Here is a 22,795-nt window from a genome sequence, read left to right as displayed (position 1 = left end):
CTTAACAATGCTTCCAAGGATTTGCAGTGTAGACAACATTGGACACTATCTACATTGAGGATTTATGCATTGGTGATCAGTAACGGAAACTACTGTAAATACTAGATACTGAATACAAAAAATTTATTTAACAAAAGTATGAACACACCATAAAAAACTCCGTGCACAGGTTTATGATTAAAATAAAAAAAATATTTACGCTATCTTTCTTTTCAATTGTTCTTTCCAATCCGTTGCAACTAACAAAATAAATAATTAAATTAACTCTTCAATTTCAATTAATTTCCTAACATAACACAATTATGAATAAACAGAAGACATAATTTACCACCATTAGGATATATAATCCCGCAGTTAGGTATATTTTTACCGCAGTTATAATCCAAACTTTTCGCGTAACATTTAATCAAATCAAACTAAGTTCTTTATTTATCATTTCAAAGTAATTAAGGCCGCATTTATTTGCCTTATATAACTTCATTCGTTTTTATGGAAATAACCCTAATGTTCCCCTTGTACAGCAATTTCTATTGTGACGTCATCACATATACTTTTAAAAGGATAACTAAAATGATAATTTCAATGATATAACGAAAAAATACAATTCTCATAGGAATTTTGTAGCTGCAAAATTAGTCCAATAATTTCTACACATTTAAAAAAAAAACGGACAACGATCTATTGAGGAATAAAGAAGTTACAACGAAATTAAGGAACATACCTTTTCACGTCTGAACCCTTGAAAGTCTCAGCATCAAAAGGGTGACATAAGGAGGTAACCGATGTTTTATGTTGAGGGCTAGCAAAAAGGCAATTACTTATTTTACCCTTTTCATTTCAAATTGTTGTGACTTATCCCATTCTCAACGGATTTTCGTCATCTAGGCATAATTTAAAGTTAATTGTTTCAGCTGTAATAATAATGTAAACAAAATATGCCAATCCTTTAAAAATTATTATAAAAACTGTCAAAGTAAATGTAAATGTAAATTCCACATGTGGCTTTATATGGTCATCTTGAGAATTGCAATTTCTTTTTAAATTTCGAAAACGTAAGAAACAACTAGATTTTTCATATAAAAATCCTCCCATGTTTTAAGGTGATTTGACTGTTCGTCTCACAGATGTCGTTCGACAAGTTTATGCATAAAGATAACTGAGAGAACAAAAGACATCTACCTTAAAAACTCTACTGCCCTATCTTCACAAAAGAAAATGAAAATCTTTATTCACAAGCATTTACATCAGCGAAAAAATAAAAACTATAAACGGAAAATGCTTAATTCTGAAATGTCTTGAATTAAATAGATACGCATCTAAATTATTTAAAAAAAAAAATGAAAAGCAAATGAAAACATAGGTTAAATCCATTGATTTAAAAGTAGAGTCCTTCCTCACCTTTATTATAGAATCTTAAAAATTGTTTTTTGTTCAGCAAGATGTATTAACACGTAAAAATACACAATTATGAATAAACAGAAGACATGTCATAATTTACCACCATTAGGACATATAATCCCGCAGTTAGGTATATTTTTACCGCAGTTATAAACCAAACTCTTCGGGTAACATTTAATCAAATCAAACTAAGTTCTTTATTTACCAGATCAAAGTTATTAAGGCCGCATTTATTTCCCTTATTTAACCTCATTAGTTTTTATGGAGTTAACCCTAAGGTTCCCCTTATACAGCAATATCTATTGTGACGTCACCACATATACTTTTAAAAGGATAATTAAACTGACAATTCCAATGATATAACGAAAAATCAAATTCTCATAGGAAATTTTTAGCTGCAATATTAGTCCAATAATTTCTATACATTTAAGAAAAAACCGGACAAAGATCTATTGAGGAATAAAGAAGTTACAAGGAAATTAAGGGACATACCTTTATACGTCTGATCCCTTGAAAGTCTCAGCATCAAAAGGGTAACATATGGAGGTAAACGATGTTTTATATTAAGGGCTAGCAAAAAGGAAAATAATTAGTTTACCCTTTTCATTTTAAATTGTTGTTACTTAACCAATTCTCAACGGATTTTCATCATCTAGGCACTAATTTAAAGCTAATTGTTTCAGCTGTAATAATAATGTAAACAAAATATGCCAATCCTTTAAAAATTATTATGAAAGCTGTCAAAGTAAATATAAATGTAAATTCCACATGTGGCTTTATATGGTCATCTTGAGAATAAATTACGAAAACGTAAAAAACAACTAGATTTTTCATATAAAAATCAACCCATGTTTCAATGTGATTTGACTGTTCGTCTCACAGATCTCGTTCGACAAGTTAATGCATAAAGATAACTGAGAAAAAAAGATATCTACCTTAAAAACTCTACTGCCTTATCTTCACAAAAGAAAATGAAAATCTTTATTCACCAGCATTTACATCAGCGAAAAATAAAAACTATAAACGGAAAATGCTTAATTCTGAAATGTCTTGAATTAAATAAATACGCATCTAAATTATTTAGAAAAAATGAAAAGCAAGTGAAAACATAAGTAAAATCCACTAATTCAAAAGTATAGTGCTTCCTAACCTTTATCATAGAATTTTATCAATTGCTTTTTGTTCAGCAAGACGTATTAACACGTAAAAATACACAATTATGAATAAACAGAAGACATGTCATAATTTACCACCAGTAGGACATATAATCCCGCAGTTAGGTATATTTTTACCGCAGTTATAATCCGAACTTTTCGCGTGACATTTAATCAAATCAAACAAGTTTTTTATTTACCATTTCAAAGTTATTAAGGCCGCATTCATTTTGTTTATTTAACTTCATTAGTTTTTATTGAAATAACCCTAAGGTTCCCCTTATACAGTAATTTCTATTGTGACATCACCACATATACTTTTAAAAGGATAATTAAAAGGATAATTTCAATGATATAACGAAAAAATACAATTCTGATAGGAATTTTGTAGCTGCAAAATTTGTCCAATAATTTCTACACATTTAAGAAAAAATCGGACAAAGATCTATTGAGGAATAAAGAAGTTACAACGAAATTAAGGGACATACCTTTATACGTCTGAACCCTTGAAAGTCTCAGCAGCAAAAGGGTGACATATGGAGGTAAACGATGTTTTATATTAAGGGCTAGCAAAAAGGCAATTACTTATTTTACCCTTTTCATTTTAAATTGTTGTGACTTATCCAATTCTCAACGGATTTTCGTCATCTAGGCACCAATTTAAAGCTAATTGTTTCAGCTGTAATAATAATGTAAACAAAATATGCCAATCCTTTAAAAATTATTATGAAAACTGTCAAAGTAAATGTAAATGTAAATTCCACATGTGGCTTTATATGGTCATCTTGAAAATTGCAATTTCTTTTTAAATTACAAAAACGTAAGAAACAATTAGATTTTTCATGTAAAAATCCTCCCATATTTCAATGTGATTTGACTGTTCGTCTCACAGATCTCGTTCGACAAGTTTATGCATAGAGATACCTGAGAGAAAAAAGGATGTTTTCCTTAAAAACTCTACTGCCCTATCTTCACAAAAGAAACTCAAAATCTTTATTCATAAGCATTTACATCAGCGAAAAATAAAAACTATAAATGGAAAATGCTTAATTCTGAAATGTCTTGAATTAAATAAATACGAATCCAAATTATTTAAACAAAAAAAAGAAAAAAACAGCAAGTGAAAACAAAATTAAAATCCATTAATTAAAAAAATAGAGTCCTTCCTTAACTTTATTATAGAATGTTATAAATGTGTTTTTTGTTCAGCAAGACGTATTAACACATAAAAATACACAATTATGAATAAACAGACGACATGTCATAATTTACCACCAGTAGGACATATAATCCCGCAGTTAGGTATATTTTTACCGCAGTTATAATCCAAACTTTTCGCGTAACATTTAATCAAATCAAACTAAGTTCTTTATTTACCATTTCAAAGTTATTAAGGCCGCATGTATTTGCCTTATATAACTTCCTTCGTTTTTATGGAAATAACCCTAATGTTTCCCTTTTACAGCAATTTCTATTGTGACGTCACCACATATATTTTTAAAAGGATAATTAAAATGATAATTACAATGATATAACGAAAAAAAGAAATCTCATAGAATTTTTTTAGCTGCAAAATTAGTCCAATAATTTTTACACATTTAAGAAAAAACCGGACAAAGATCTATTGAGGAATAAAGAAGTTACAACGAAATTTAGGGACATACCTTTATACGTCTGAACCCTTGAAAGTCTCAGCATCAAAAGGGTGACATATGGAGGTAAACGATGTTTTATATTAAGGGCTAGCAAAAAGGCAATTACTTATTTTACCCTTTTCATTTTAAATTTCTGTTACTTATCCAATTCTCAACAGATTTTCATCACGTAGGCACCAATTTAAAGCTAATTGTTTCAGCTATAATAATAATGTAAACAAAATATGCCAATCCTTCAAAAATTATTATGAAAACTGTCAAAGTAAATGTAAATTTAAATTCCACATGTGGCTTTATATGGTCATCTTGAAAATTGCAATTTCTTTTTAAATTACAAAAACGTAAGAAACAATTAGATTGTTCATATAAAAATCCTCCCATGTTTCAAAGTGATTTGACTGATCGTCTCACAGATCTCGTTTGACAAGTTTATGCATAAAGATACCTGAAAGAAAAAAGGATGTCTTCCTTAAAAACTCTACTGCCCTATCTTCACAAAAGAAACTCAAAATCTGTATTCATAAGCATTTACATGAGCGAAAAATAAAAACTATAAATGGAAAATGCTTAATTCTGAAATGTCTTGAATTAAATAAATACGAATCCAAATTATTTAAAAAAAAAAAGAAAAAAAAAAGCAAGTGAAAACAAAATTAAAATGCCTTAATTAAAAAAGTAGAGTCCTTCCTTAACTTTATTATAGAAAGTTATAAATGTGTTTTTTGTTCAGCAAGACGTATTAACACATAAAAATACACAATTATGAATAAACAGAAGACATGTCATAATTTACCACTAGTAGGACATATAATCCCGCAGTTAGGTATATTTTTACCGCAGTTATAATCCAAACTTTTCGCGTAACATTTAATCAAATCAAACTAAGTTCTTTATTTACCATTTCAAAGTAATTAAGGCCGCATTTATTTGCCTTATTTAACTTCATTCGTTTTTATGGAAATAACCCTAATGTTTCCCTTTTACAGCAATTTCTATTGTGACGTCACCACATATATTTTTAAAAGGGTAATTAAAATGATAATTACAATGATATAACGAAAAAATGAAATCTCATAGAAATGTTTTAGCTGCAAAATTAGTCCAATAATTTTTACACATTTAAGAAAAAAACCGGACAAAGATCTATTGAGGAATAAAGAAGTTACAACGAAATTAAGGGACATACCTTTATACGTCTGAACCCTTGAAAGTCTCAACATCAAAAGGGTGACATATGGAGGTAAACGATGTTTTATATTAAGGGCTAGCAAAAAGGCAATTACTTATTTTACCCTTTTCATTTTAAATTTTTGTTACTTATCCAATTCTCAACAGATTTTCATCATCTAGGCACCAATTTAAAGCTAATTGTTTCAGCTGTAATAATAATGTAAACACAATATGCCAATCCTTTAAAAATTATTATGAAAACTGTCAAAGTAAATGTAAATGTAAATTCCACATGTGGCTTGATATGGTCATCTTGAAAATTGCAATTTCTTTTTAAATTACAAAAACGTAAGAAACAATTAGATTTTTTATATAAAAATCCTCCCATATTTCAAGGTGATTTGACTGTTCGTGTCAGAGATCTCGTTCGACAAGTTTATGCATAAAGATACCTGAGAGAAAAAAGGAAGTTTTCGTTAAAAACTCTACTGCCCTATCTTCACAAAAGAAACTCAAAATCTTTATTCATTAGCATTTACATGAGCGAAAAATAAAAACTATCAATGAAAAATGCTTAATTCTGAAATGTCTTGAATTAAATAAATACGAATCCAAATCATTTAAAAAAAAAAAAAAAAAAAAAGCAAGTGAAAACAAAATTAAAATCCATTAATTAAAAAAATAGAGTCCCTCTTTAACATTATTATAGAATATTATAAATGTGTTTTTTGTTCAGCAAGACGTATTAACACATAAAAATACACAATTATGAATAAACAGACGACATGTCATAATTTACCACCAGTAGGACATATAATCCCGCAGTTAGGTATATTTTTACCGCAGTTATAATCCAAACTTTTCGCGTAACATTTAATCAAATCAAACTAAGGTCTTTATTTACCATTTCAAAGTAATTAAGGCCCCATTTATTTGCCTTATTTAACTTCATTCGTTTTTATGGAAATAACCCTTATGTTTCCCTTTGACAGCAATTTCTATTGTGACGTCACCACATATATATTTAAAAGGATAATTAAAATGATAATTACAATGATATCACGAAAAAAAGAATTCTCATAGAAATTGTTTAGCTGCAAAATTAGTTTAATAATTTTTACACATTTAAGAAAAAACCGGACAAAGATCTATTGAGGAATAAAGAAGTTACAACGAAATTAAGGGACATACCTTTATACGTCTGAACCCTTGAAAGTCTCAGCATCAAAAGGGTGACATGTGGAGGTAAACGATGTTTTATATTAAGGGCTAGCAAAACGGCAATTACTTATTTTACCCTTTTCATATTAAATTTCTGTTACTTATCCAATTCTCAACAGATTTTCATCATCTAGGCACCAATTTAAAGCTAATTGTTTCAGCTATAATAATAATGTAAACAAAATATGCCAACCCTTTAAAAATTATTATGAAAACTGTCAAAGTAAATGTAAATGTAAATTCCACATGTGGCTTTATATGGTCATCTTGAAAATTGCAATTTCTTTTTAAATTACAAAAACGTAAGAAACAATTAGATTTTTCATATAAAAATCCTCCCATGTTTCAAGGTGATTTGACTGTTCGTCTCACAGATCTCGTTCGACAAGTTTATGCATAAAGATACCTGAGAGAAAAAAGGATGTCTTCCTTAAAACCTCTACTGCCCTATCTTCACAAAAGAAACTCAAAATCTTTATTCATAAGCATTTACATCAGCGAAAAATAAAAACTATCAATGGAAAATGCTTAATTCTGAAATGTCTTGAATTAAATAAATACGAATCCAAATTATTAAAAAAAAAAAAAGAAAAAAAAAGCAAGTAAAAACAAAACTAAAATGCATTAATTAAAAAAGAAGAGTCCTTCCTTAACTTTATTATAGAATGTTATAAATGTGTTTTTTGTTCAGCAAGACGTAATAACACATAAAAATACACAATTATGAATAAACAGAAGACATGTCATAATTTACCACCAGTAGGACATATAATCCCGCAGTTAGGTATATTTTTACCGCAGTTATAATCCAAACTTTTCGCGTAACATTTAATCAAATCAAACTAAGTTCTTTATTTACCATTTCAAAGTAATTAAGGCCGCATTTATTTGCCTTATTTAACTTCATTCGTTTTTATGGAAATAACCCTAATGTTTCCCTTTTACAGCAATTTCTATTGTGACGTCACCACATATATTTTTAAAAGGATAATTAAAATGATATTTACAATGATATAACGAAAAAAAGAAATCTCATAGAAATTTTTTAGCTGCAAAATTAGTCCAATTATTTTTACACATTTAAGAAAAAACCGGACAAAGATCTATTGAGGAATAAAGAAGTTACAACGAAATTAAGGGACATACCTTTATACGTCTGAACCCTTGAAAGTCTCAACATCAAAAGGGTGACATATGGAGGTAAACGATGTTTTATGTTAAGGGCTAGCAAAAAGGCAATTACTTATTTTACCCTTTTCATTTTAAATTTTTGTTACTTATCAAATTCTCAACAGATTTTCATCATCTAGGCACCAATTTAAAGCTAATTGTTTCAGCTATAATAATAATGTAAACAAAATATGCCAATCCTTTAAAAATTATTATGAAAACTGTCAAAGTAAATGTAAATGTAAATACGACATGTGGCTTTATATGGTCATCTTGAAAATTGCAATTTCTTTTTAAATTACAAAAACGTAAGAAACAATTAGATTTTTCATATAAAAATCCTCCCATGTTTCAAGGTGATTTGACTGTTCGTCTCACAGATCTCGTTCGACAAGTTTATGCATAAAGATACCTGAGAGAAAAAAGGATGTCTTCCTTAAAACCTCTACTGCCCTATCTTCACAAAAGAAACTCAAAATCTTTATTCATAAGCATTTACATCAGCGAAAAATAAAAACTATCAATGGAAAATGCTTAATTCTGAAATGTCTTGAATTAAATAAATACGAATCCAAATTATTTAAAAAAAAAAAGAAAAAAAAAGCAAGTAAAAACAAAATTAAAATGCATTAATTAAAAAAGTAGAGTCCTTCCTTAACTTTATTATAGTATGTTATAAATGTGTTTTTTGTTCAGCAAGACGTAATAACACATAAAAATACACAATTATGAATAAACAGAAGACATGTCATAATTTACCACCAGTAGGACATATAATCCCGCAGTTAGGTATATTTTTACCGCAGTTATAATCCAAACTTTTCGCGTAACATTTAATCAAATAAAACTAAATTCTTTATTTACCATTTCAAAGTAATTAAGGCCGCATTTATTTGCCTTATTTAACTTCCTTCGTTTTTATGGAAATAACCCTAATGTTTCCGTTTTACAGCAATTTCTATTGTGACGTCACCACATATATTTTTAAAAGGATAATTAAAATGATAATTACAATGATATAACGAAAAAAAGAAATCTCATAGAATTTTTTTAGCTGCCAAATTAGTCCAATAATTTTTACACATTGAAGAAAAAACCGGACAAAGATCTATTGAGGAATAAAGAAGTTACAACGAAATTAAGGGATATACCTTTATACGTCTGAACCCTTGAAAGTCTCAGCATCAAAAGGGTGACATATGGCGGTAAAGGATGTTTTATATTAAGGGCTAGCAAAAAGGCAATTACTTATTTTACCCTTTTCATTTTAAATTTCTGTTACTCATCCAATTCTCAACAGATTTTCATCATCTAGGCACCAATTTAAAGCTAATTATTTCAGCTATAATAATAATGTAAACAAAATATGCCAATCCTTTAAAAATTATTATGAAAACTGTCAAAGTAAATGTAAATGTAAATTTCACATGTGGCTTTATATGGTCATCTTGAAAATTGCAATTTCTTTTTAAATTACAAAAACGTAAGAAACAATTAGATTTTTCATATAAAAATCCTCCCATGTTTCAAGGTGATTTGACTGTTCGTCTCACAGATCTCGTTCGACAAGTTTATGCATAAAGATACCTGAGAGAAAAAAGAATGTCTTCCTTAAAAACTCTACTGCCCTATCTTCACAAAAGAAACTCAAAATCTTTATTCATAAGCATTTACATCAGCGAAAAATAAAAACTATAAATGGAAAATGCTTAATTTTGAAATGTCTTGAATTAAATAAATACGAATCCAAATTATTTAAAAAAAAAAAAGAAATAAAAAGCAAGTAAAAACAAAATTAAAATGCATTTATTAAAAAAGTAGAGTCCTTCCTTAACTTTATTATAGTATGTTATAAATGTGTTTTTTGTTCAGCAAGACGTAATAACACATAAAAATACACAATTATGAATAAACAGAAGACATGTCATAATTTACCACCAGTAGGACATATAATCCCGCAGTTAGGTATATTTTTACCGCAGTTATAATCCAAACTTTTCGCGTAACATTTAATCAAATCAAACTAAGTTCTTTATTTACCATTTCAAAGTAATTAAGGCCGCATTTATTTGCCTTATTTAACTTCATTCGTTTTTATGGAAATAACCCTAATGTTTCCCTTTTACAGCAATTTCTATTGTGACGTCACCACATATATTTTTAAAAGAATAATTAAAATGATAATTACAATGATATAACGAAAAAAAGAAATCTCATAGAAATTTTTTAGCTGCAAAATTAGTCCAATAATTTTTACACATTTAAGAAAAAACCGGACAAAGATCTATTGAGGAATAAAGAAGTTACAACGAAATTAAGGGACATACCTTTATACGTCTGAACCCTTGAAAGTCTCAGCATCAAAAGGGTGACATATGGCGGTAAAGGAAGTTTTATATTAAGGGCTAGCAAAAAGGCAATTACTTATTTTACCCTTTTCATTTTAAAATTTCGTTACTCATCCAATTCTCAACAGATTTTCATCATCTAGGCACCAATTTAAAGCTAATTGTTTCAGCTATAATAATAATGTAAACAAAATATGCCAATCCTTTAAAAATTATTATGAAAACTGTCAAAGTAAATGTAAATGTAAATTCCACATGTGGCTTTATATGGTCATTTTGAAAATTTCAATTTCTTTTTTAATTACAAAAACGTAAGAAACAATTAGATTTTTCATATAAAAATCCTCCCATGTTTCAAGGTGATTTGACTGTTCGTCTCACAGATCTCGTTCGACAAGTTTATGCATAAAGATACCTGAGAGAAAAAAGGATGTCTTCCTTAAAAACTCTACTGCCTTATCTTCACAAAAGAAACTCAAAATCTTTATTCATAAGCATTTACATCAGCGAAAAATAAAAACTATAAATGGAAAATGCTTAATTCTGAAATGTCTTGAATTAAATAAATACGAATCCAAATTATTTTTTAAAAAAAAAGAAAAAAAAAGCAAGTAAAAACAAAATTAAAATGCATTAATTAAAAAAGTAGAGTCCTTCCTTAACTTTATTATAGTATGTTATAAATGTGTTTTTTGTTCAGCAAGACGTAATAACACATAAAAATACACAATTATGAATAAACAGAAGACATGTCATAATTTACCACCAGTAGGACATATAATCCCGCAGTTAGGTATATTTTTACCGCAGTTATAATCCAAACTTTTCGCGTAACATTTAATCAAATCAAACTAAGTTCTTTATTTACCATTTCAAAGTAATTAAGGCCGCATTTATTTGCCTTATTTAACTTCATTCGTTTTTATGGAAATAACCCTAATGTTTCCCTTTTACCGCAATTTCTATTGTGACGTCACCACATATATTTTTAAAAGGATAATTAAAATGATAATTACAATGATAGAACGAAAAAAAGAAATCTCATAGAAATTTTTTAGCTGCAAAATTAGTCCAATAATTTTTACACATTTAAGAAAAAACCGGACAAAGATCTATTGAGGAATAAAGAAGTTACAACGAAATTAAGGGACATACCTTTATACGTCTGAACCCTTGAAAGTCTCAGCATCAAAAGGGTGACATATGGCGGTAAAGGATGTTTTATATTAAGGGCTAGCAAAAAGGCAATTACTTATTTTACCCTTTTCATTTTAAATTTTTGTTACTTATCCAATTCTCAACAGATTTTCATCATCTAGGCACCAATTTAAAGCTAATTGTTTCAGCTATAATAATAATGTAAACAAAATATGCCAATCCTTAAAAATTATTATGAAAACTGTCAAAGTAAATGTAAATGTAAATTCCACATGTGGCTTTATATGGTCATCTTGAAAATTGCAATTTCTTTTTAAATTACAAAAACGTAAGAAACAATTAGATTTTTCATATAAAAATCCTCCCATGTTTCAAGGTGATTTGACTGTTCGTCTCACAGATCTCGTTCGACAAGTTTATGCATAAAGATACCTGAGAGAAAAAAGGATGTCTTCCTTAAAAACTCTACTGCCTTATCTTCACAAAAAAAACTCAAAATCTTTATTCATAAGCATTTACATCAGCGAAAAATAAAAACTATAAATGGAAAATGCTTAATTCTGAAATGTCTTGAATTAAATAAATACGAATCCAAATTATTTAAAAAAAAAAAGAAAAGAAAAGCAAGTAAAAACAAAATTAAAATGCATTAATTAAAAAAGTAGAGTCCTTCCTTAACTTTATTATAGTATGTTATAAATGTGTTTTTTGTTCAGCAAGACGTAATAACACATAAAAATACACAATTATGAATAAACAGAAGACATGTCATAATTTACCACCAGTAGGACATATAATCCCGCAGTTAGGTATATTTTTACCGCAGTTATAATCCAAACTTTTCGCGTAACATTTAATCAAATCAAACTAAGTTCTTTATTTACCATTTCAAAGTAATTAAGGCCGCATTTATTTGCCTTATTTAACTTCATTCGTTTTTATGGAAATAACCCTAATGTTTCCCTTTTACAGCAATTTCTATTGTGACGTCACCACATATATTTTTAAAAGGATAATTAAAATGATAATTACAATGATATAACGAAAAAAAGAAATCTCATAGAATTGTTTTAGCTGCCAAATTAGTCCAATAATTTTTACACATTTAAGAAAAAACCGGACAAAGATCTATTGAGGAATAAAGAAGTTACAACGAAATTAAGGGACATACCTTTATACGTCTGAACCCTTGAAAGTCTCAGCATCAAAAGGGTGACATATGGCGGTAAAGGATGTTTTATATTAAGGGCTAGCAAAAAGGCAATTACTTATTTTACCCTTTTCATTTTAAATTTTTGTTACTTATCCAATTCTCAACAGATTTTCATAATCAAGGCACCAATTTAAAGCTAATTGTTTCAGCTATAATAATAATGTAAACAAAATATGCCAATCCTTAAAAATTATTATGAAAACTGTCAAAGTAAATGTAAATGTAAATTCCACATGTGGCTTTATATGGTCATCTTGAAAATTGCAATTTCTTTTTAAATTACAAAAACGTAAGAAACAATTAGATTTTTCATATAAAAATCCTCCCATGTTTCAAGGTGATTTGACTGTTCGTCTTACAGATCTCGTTCGACAAGTTTATGCATAAAGATACCTGAGAGAAAAAAGGATGTCTTCCTTAAAAACTCTACTGCCTTATCTTCACAAAAGAAACTCAAAATCTTTATTCATAAGCATTTACATCAGCGAAAAATAAAAACTATAAATGGAAAATGCTTAATTCTGAAATGTCTTGAATTAAATAAATACGAATCCAAATTATTTAAAAAAAAAAGAAAAGAAAAGCAAGTAAAAACAAAATTAAAATGCATTAATTAAAAAAGTAGAGTCCTTCCTTAACTTTATTATAGTATGTTATAAATGTGTTTTTTGTTCAGCAAGACGTAATAACACATAAAAATACACAATTATGAATAAACAGAAGACATGTCATAATTTACCACCAGTAGGACATATAATCCCGCAGTTAGGTATATTTTTACCGCAGTTATAATCCAAACTTTTCGCGTAACATTTAATCAAATCAAACTAAGTTCTTTATTTACCATTTCAAAGTAATTAAGGCCGCATTTATTTGCCTTATTTAACTTCATTCGTTTTTATGGAAATAACCCTAATGTTTCCCTTTTACAGCAATTTCTATTGTGACGTCACCACATATATTTTTAAAAGGATAATTAAAATGATAATTACAATGATATAACGAAAAAAAGAAATCTCATAGAATTGTTTTAGCTGCCAAATTAGTCCAATAATTTTTACACATTTAAGAAAAAACCGGACAAAGATCTATTGAGGAATAAAGAAGTTACAACGAAATTAAGGGACATACCTTTATACGTCTGAACCCTTGAAAGTCTCAGCATCAAAAGGGTGACATATGGCGGTAAAGGATGTTTTATATTAAGGGCTAGCAAAAAGGCAATTACTTATTTTACCCTTTTCATTTTAAATTTTTGTTACTTATCCAATTCTCAACATATTTTCATAATCTAGGCACCAATTTAAAGCTAATTGTTTCAGCTATAATAATAATGTAAACAAAATATGCCAATCCTTAAAAATTATTATGAAAACTGTCAAAGTAAATGTAAATGTAAATTCCACATGTGGCTTTATATGGTCATCTTGAAAATTGCAATTTCTTTTTAAATTACAAAAACGTAAGAAACAATTAGATTTTTCATATAAAATCCTCCCATGTTTCAAGGTGATTTGACTGTTCGTCTCACAGATCTCGTTCGACAAGTTTATGCATAAAGATACATGAGAGAAAAAAGGATGTCTTCCTTAAAAACTCTACTGCCTTATCTTCACAAAAGAAACTCAAAATCTTTATTCATAAGCATTTACATCAGCGAAAAATAAAAACTATAAATGGAAAATGCTTAATTCTGAAATGTCTTGAATTAAATAAATACGAATCCAAATTATTTAAAAAAAAAAGAAAAGAAAAGCAAGTAAAAACAAAATTAAAATGCATTAATTAAAAAAGTAGAGTCCTTCCTTAACTTTATTATAGTATGTTATAAATGTGTTTTTTGTTCAGCAAGACGTAATAACACATAAAAATACACAATTATGAATAAACAGAAGACATGTCATAATTTACCACCAGTAGGACATATAATCCCGCAGTTAGGTATATTTTTACCGCAGTTATAATCCAAACTTTTCGCGTAACATTTAATCAAATCAAACTAAGTTCTTTATTTACCATTTCAAAGTAATTAAGGCCGCATTTATTTGCCTTATTTAACTTCATTCGTTTTTATGGAAATAACCCTAATGTTTCCCTTTTACAGCAATTTCTATTGTGACGTCACCACATATATTTTTAAAAGGATAATTAAAATGATAATTACAATGATATAACGAAAAAAAGAAATCTCATAGAATTTTTTTAGCTGCCAAATTAGTCCAATAATTTTTACACATTTAAGAAAAAACCGGACAAAGATCTATTGAGGAATAAAGAAGTAACAACGAAATTAAGGGACATACCTTTATACGTCTGAACCCTTGAAAGTCTCAGCATCAAAAGGGTGACATATGGCGGTAAAGGATGTTTTATATTAAGGGCTAGCAAAAAGGAAATTACTTATTTTACCCTTTTCATTTTAAATTTCTGTTACTTATCCAATTCTCAACAGATTTTCATCATCTAGGCACCAATTTAAAGCTAATTGTTTCAGCTATAATAATAATGTAAACAAAATATGCCAATCCTTTAAAAATTATTATGAAAACTGTCAAAGTAAATGTAAATGTAAATTCCACATGTGGCTTTATATGGTCATCTTGAAAATTGCAATTTCTTTTTAAATTACAAAAACGTAAGAAACAATTAGATTTTTCATATAAAAATCCTCCCATGTTTCAAGGTGATTTGACTGTTCGTCTCACAGATCTCGTTCGACAAGTTTATGCATAAAGATACCTGAGAGAAAAAAGAATGTCTTCCTTAAAAACTCTACTGCCCTGTCTTCACAAAAGAAACTCAAAATCTTTATTCATAAGCATTTACATCAGCGAAAAATAAAAACTATAAATGGAAAATGCTTAATTCTGAAATGTCTTGAATTAAATAAATACGAATCCAAATTATTTAAAAAAAAAAAGAAAAAAAAAGCAAGTAAAAACAGAATTAAAATGCATTAATTAAAAAAGTAAAGTCCTTCCTTAACTTTATTATAGTATGTTATAAATGTGTTTTTTGTTCAGCAAGACGTATTAACACATAAAAATACACAATTATGAATAAACAGAAGACATGTCATAATTTACCACCAGTAGGACATATAATCCCGCAGTTAGGTATATTTTTACCGCAGTTATAATCCAAACTTTTCGCGTAACATTTAATCAAATCAAACTAAGTTCTTTATTTACCATTTCAAAGTAATTAAGGCCGCATTTAATTGCCTTATTTAACTTCCTTTGTTTTTATGGAAATAACCCTAATGTTTCCCTTTTACAGCAATTTCTATTGTGACGTCACCACATATATTTTTAAAAGGATAATTAAAATGATAATTACAATGATATAACGAAAAAAAGAAATCTCATAGAAATTTTTTAGCTGCAAAATTAGTCCAATAATTTTTACACATTTAAGAAAAAACCGGACAAAGATCTATTGAGGAATAAAGAAGTTACAACGAAATTAAGGGACATACCTTTATACGTCTGAACCCTTGAAAGTCTCAGCATCAAAAGGGTGACATATGGCGGTAAACGATGTTTTATATTAAGGGCTAGCAAAAAGGCAATTACTTATTTTACCCTTTTCATTTTAAATTTTTGTTACTTATCCAATTCTCAACAGATTTTCATCATCTAGGCACCAATTTAAAGCTAATTGTTTCAGCTATAATAATAATGTAAACAAAATATGCCAATCCTTTAAAAATTATTAGGAAAACTGTCAAAGTAAATGTAAATGTAAATTCCACATGTGGCTTTATATGGTCATCTTGAAAATTGCAATTTCTTTTTAAATTACAAAAACGTAAGAAACAATTAGATTTTTCATATAAAAATCCTCCCATGTTTCAAGGTAATTTGACTGTTCGTCTCACAGATCTCGTTCGACAAGTTTATGCATAAAGATACCTGAGAGAAAAAAGGATGTCTTCCTTAAAAACTCTACTGCCTTATCTTCACAAAAGAAACTCAAAATCTTTATTCATAAGCATTTACATCAGCGAAAAATAAAAACTATAAATGGAAAATGCTTAATTCTGAAATGTCTTGAATTAAATAAATACGAATCCAAATTATTTAAAAAAAAAAAGAAAAAAAAAGCAAGTAAAAACAAAATTAAAATGCATTAATTAAAAAAGTAGAGTCCTTCCTTAACTTTATTATAGTATGTTATAAATGTGTTTTTTGTTCAGCAAGACGTAATAACACATAAAAATACACAATTATGAATAAACAGAAGACATGTCATAATTTACCACCAGTAGGACATATAATCCCGCAGTTAGGTATATTTTTACCGCAGTTATAATCCAAACTTTTCGCGTAACATTTAATCAAATCAAACTAAGTTCTTTATTTACCATTTCAAAGTAATTAAGGCCGCATTTAATTGCCTTATTTAACTTCATTCGTTTTTATGGAAATAACCCTAATGTTTCCCTTTTACAGCAATTTCTATTGTGACGTCACCACATATATTTTTAAAAGGATAATTAAAATGATAATTACAATGATATAACGAAAAAAAGAAATCTCATAGAATTGTTTTAGCTGCCAAATTAGTCCAATAATTTTTACACATTTAAGAAAAAACCGGACAAAGATCTATTGAGGAATAAAGAAGTTACAACGAAATTAAGGGACATACCTTTATACGTCTGAACCCTTGAAAGTCTCAGCATCAAAAGGGTGACATATGGCGGTAAACGATGTTTTATATTAAGGGCTAGCAAAAAGGCAATTACTTATTTTACCCTTTTCATTTTAAATTTTTGTTACTTATCCAATTCTCAACAGATTTTCATCATCTAGGCACCAATTTAAAGCTAATTGTTTCAGCTATAATAATAATGTAAACAAAATATGCCAATCCTTTAAAAATTATTAGGAAAACTGTCAAAGTAAATGTAAATGTAAATTCCACATGTGGCTTTATATGGTCATCTTGAAAATTGCAATTTCTTTTTAAATTACAAAAACGTAAGAAACAATTAGATTTTTCATATAAAAATCCTCCCATGTTTCAAGGTAATTTGACTGTTCGTCTCACAGATCTCGTTCGACAAGTTTATGCATAAAGATACCTGAGAGAAAAAAGGATGTCTTCCTTAAAAACTCTACTGCCTTATCTTCACAAAAGAAACTCAAAATCTTTATTCATAAGCATTTACATCAGCGAAAAATAAAAACTATAAATGGAAAATGCTTAATTCTGAAATGTCTTGAATTAAATAAATACGAATCCAAATTATTTAAAAAAAAAAAGAAAAAAAAAGCAAGTAAAAACAAAATTAAAATGCATTAATTAAAAAAGTAGAGTCCTTCCTTAACTTTATTATAGTATGTTATAAATGTGTTTTTTGTTCAGCAAGACGTAATAACACATAAAAATACACAATTATGAATAAACAGAAGACATGTCATAATTTACCACCAGTAGGACATATAATCCCGCAGTTAGGTATATTTTTACCGCAGTTATAATCCAAACTTTTCGCGTAACATTTAATCAAATCAAACTAAGTTCTTTATTTACCATTTCAAAGTAATTAAGGCCGCATTTAATTGCCTTATTTAACTTCATTCGTTTTTATGGAAATAACCCTAATGTTTCCCTTTTACAGCAATTTCTATTGTGACGTCACCACATATATTTTTAAAAGGATAATTAAAATGATAATTACAATGATATAACGAAAAAAAGAAATCTCATAGAATTGTTTTAGCTGCCAAATTAGTCCAATAATTTTTACACATTTAAGAAAAAACCGGACAAAGATCTATTGAGGAATAAAGAAGTTACAACGAAATTAAGGGACATACCTTTATACGTCTGAACCCTTGAAAGTCTCAGCATCAAAAGGGTGACATATGGCGGTAAAGGATGTTTTATATTAAGGGCTAGCAAAAAGGCAATTACTTATTTTACCCTTTTCATTTTAAATTTTTGTTACTTATCCAATTCTCAACAGATTTTCATAATCTAGGCACCAATTTAAAGCTAATTGTTTCAGCTATAATAATAATGTAAACAAAATATGCCAATCCTTAAAAATTATTATGAAAACTGTCAAAGTAAATGTAAATGTAAATTCCACATGTGGCTTTATATGGTCATCTTGAAAATTGCAATTTCTTTTTAAATTACAAAAACGTAAGAAACAATTAGATTTTTCATATAAAAATCCTCCCATGTTTCAAGGTGATTTGACTGTTCGTCTCACAGATCTCGTTCGACAAGTTTATGCATAAAGATACCTGAGATAAAAAAGGATGTCTTCCTTAAAAACTCTACTGCCTTATCTTTACAAAAGAAACTCAAAATCTTTATTCATAAGCATTTACATCAGCGAAAAATAAAAACTATAAATGGAAAATGCTTAATTCTGAAATGTCTTGAATTAAATAAATACGAATCCAAATTATTTAAAAAAAAAAGAAAAAAAAAGCAAGTAAAAACAAAATTAAAATGCATTAATTAAAAAAATAGAGTCCTTCCTTAACTTTATTATAGTATGTTATAAATGTGTTTTTTGTTCAGCAAGACGTAATAACACATAAAAATACACAATTATGAATAAACAGAAGACATGTCATAATTTACCACCAGTAGGACATATAATCCCGCAGTTAGGTATATTTTTACCGCAGTTATAATCCAAACTTTTCGCGTAACATTTAATCAAATCAAACTAAGTTCTTTATTTACCATTTCAAAGTAATTAAGGCCGCATTTATTTGCCTTATTTAACTTCATTCGTTTTTATGGAAATAACCCTAATGTTTCCCTTTTACAGCAATTTCTATTGTGACGTCACCACATATATTTTTAAAAGGATAATTAAAATGATAATTACAATGATATAACGAAAAAAAGAAATCTCATAGAATTTTTTTAGCTGCCAAATTAGTCCAATAATTTTACACATTTAAGAAAAAACCGGACAAAGATCTATTGAGGAATAAAGAAGTTACAACGAAATTAAGGGACATACCTTTATACGTCTGAACCCTTGAAAGTCTCAGCATCAAAAGGGTGACATATGGCGGTAAAGGATGTTTTATATTAAGGGCTAGCAAAAAGGCAATTACTTATTTTACCTTTTTCATTTTAAATTTCTGTTACTTATCCAATTCTCAACAGATTTTCATCATCTAGGCACCAATTTAAAGCTAATTTTTTCAGCTATAATAATAATGTAAACAAAATATGCCAATCCTTTAAAAATTATTATGAAAACTGTCAAAGTAAATGTAAATGTAAATTCCACATGTGGCTTTATATGGTCATCTTGAAAATTGCAATTTCTTTTTAAATTACAAAAACGTAAGAAACAATTAGATTTTTCATATAAAAATCCTCCCATGTTTCAAGGTGATTTGACTGTTCGTCTCACAGATCTCGTTCGACAAGTTTATGCATAAAGATACCTGAGAGTAAAAAGAATGTCTTCCTTAAAAACTCTACTGCCCTATCTTCACAAAAGAAACTCAAAATCTTTATTCATAAGCATTTACATCAGCGAAAAATAAAAACTATAAATGGAAAATGCTTAATTCTGAAATGTCTTGAATTAAATAAATACGAATCCAAATTATTTTAAAAAAAAAAAGAAAAAAAAAGCAAGTAAAAACAGAATTAAAATGCATTAATTAAAAAAGTAGAGTCCTTCCTTAACTTTATTATAGTATGTTATAAATGTGTTTTTTGTTCAGCAAGACGTATTAACACATAAAAATACACAATTATGAATAAACAGAAGACATGTCATAATTTACCACCAGTAGGACATATAATCCCGCAGTTAGGTATATTTTTACCGCAGTTATAATCCAAACTTTTCGCGTAACATTTAATCAAATCAAACTAAGTTCTTTATTTACCATTTCAAAGTTATTAAGGCCGCATTTATTTGCCTTATTTAACTTCATTCGTTTTTTATGGAAATAACCCTAATGTTCCCCTTATACAGCAATTTCTATTGTGACGTCACCACATATATTTTTAAAAGGATAATTGAAATGATAATTTCAATGATATAACGAAAAAAAAAAAGAAATCTCATAGGAATTTTTTAGCTGCAAAATAAGTCCCATTATTTCTACACATTTAAGAAAAAATCGGACAGAGATCTATTGAGGAATAAAAAAGTTACAACGAAATTAAGGGACATACCTTTTCACGTCTGAACTCTTGAAAGTCTCAGCATCAAAAGGGTGACATATGGAGGTAAACAATGTTTTATATTGAGGGCTAGCAAAAAGGCAATTACTTATTTCACCCTTTTCATTTTAAATTTTTGTTACTTATCCAAATCTCAACAGATTTTCATCATCTAGGCACCAATTTAAAGCTAGTTGTTTCAGCTGTAATCATAATGTAAACAAAATATGCCAATCCTTTAAAAATTATTATGAAAACTGTCAAAATAATGTAAATGTAAATTCAACATGTGGCTTTATATGGTCATCTTGAGAATTGCAATTTCTTTTTAAATTACAAAAACGTAAGAAACAACTAGATATTTCATATAAAAATCCTCCCATGTTTCAAGGTGATTTGACTGTTCGTCTCACAGATCTCGTTCGACAAGTTTATGCATAAAGATAAGGATGAGTACAGGAACACCGAAAATTTAATTTTGAGCGAAGATAAAGACTATTTGAATATTTGTATTTTCATATATTTGCTTCTCAATATTTGTCATCAATAGCAAAGAAGAAGATGAAAAGCAAAGATCTAAAGTATAATTTAGTATAAGCCCTAATGTGATTGCTTATTATAAAATATAAATAAGAGCCATTGTTAGGGCTTATATTGAAAAAATGTGTTATCATCTAGAACGAAAAAAGAAAGAATAAAGAAGAAAACCAAAATACGTTATTTGTTGTTGACACCAACGAATACTTAATAAAAAAACTGTGACGTTATATATCAAGAAGACAGTTGTTGTAAAAACATTCTACTAAGGCCACACCGTTTTAATTCCTTGTTCGACGACCCGCCCGCACCTATTTTTTTTCAAAACGTATTCTATTAAAAAAATTTATATTCCCGCTTCCCGCATCCGGAAATATAATCATGACCATTTCCCGCATCGTTATTTTTGTAAATATTATAAAAAGATATCAACATTTGTTTTTAAAATTACAGTCTAACCTGTATATATAACTTGTTTTTTAAAACAATAAGCACCACACTACTGGCACACTGTGTAAATATCTGTTAGAATTTTTGTTTCAGCATAAAACCAATGTATTCTAAGTGGGTTTGCTCCGATATAACAGCGGAAATACCTGTACAGAATAAATCATTGTTTTTTCCCCCCTTACTAATATTTACTATCAAAAAAACGTTTGTTGTAAGACTAAAGTACAAAGAACAACTGCAATTATATTGTATGCTGGCGAAACAAAACTATCCATAGCCGCTGCATGTTTATACACCTGTCCTGATTGATTCAGGGGCCTGTCGTTCAGCAGTTATCGTTTGTCGATGTGGTTCATATGTATTTTCCCGTTTAGATATACAAATTAGACCGTTGATTGTGTCCTGTTCGTATAAAGAATTGTGTACACTAATAATTTTGGGGTCCCTCATAGCTTGCTGTTTGGTCTGAATCAAGGCCCTGTGTAAAAGGCCGTACTTTGCTTTAATTTTTACCGCCGTCAATTATATTGAAGTAGCGGATTACATTTCTAACGGCGGTAAAGTGTACAATATTTATTAAAGTCTATCAACACTTGCTAAATTACATTTGATTAATCTGTAGGCTTGTTAGGTAGTTTTGTTCTGTAAGTATTATATTAAACATTGCTAAAAAGCGCGAGCTTTGGCTAGCCCTAACACAAGAATCGATCCAACATTTTTTTCCCAAAATGTCCTGTACCAAGTCACGAAAATGCTAGATGTTATTTGATAGTTGTATATGTATCTTACATTGACGTTTGTTTATTTGTTGCACTTTAGCGTTTCGTTGTTTTCCTTTATAGTTGATGTGTTTCCCTCGGTTTAAGTTTGTAACACGGATTCTTTTCTCAATCGATTTTTTGGCTTTCGAACAGCAGTATGCTACTGTTGTCTTTATCTAATAAAATTAAGAATGGAAATGGGGAATGGATCAAAGAGAAAACAACCCGACCATAGAAACCACAATAGCAGAAGGTCACCAACAAAAACGGGAATATGACAGTTCGTTTGATGTGTTTTATCATATGATTTTGTCATTTGATTAATTACTTTCCGTTTTGAGTTCAGTATTTTTGTGATTTTACTTTTCGTACATCAAATATAGTAGAATTA

This window comes from Mytilus edulis, chromosome 7, assembly GCF_963676685.1.
Source record: "Mytilus edulis chromosome 7, xbMytEdul2.2, whole genome shotgun sequence".
In the NCBI taxonomy this organism is placed as follows: Eukaryota; Metazoa; Mollusca; class Bivalvia; order Mytilida; family Mytilidae; genus Mytilus; species Mytilus edulis.
This window is presented reverse-complemented; position numbering follows the sequence as displayed.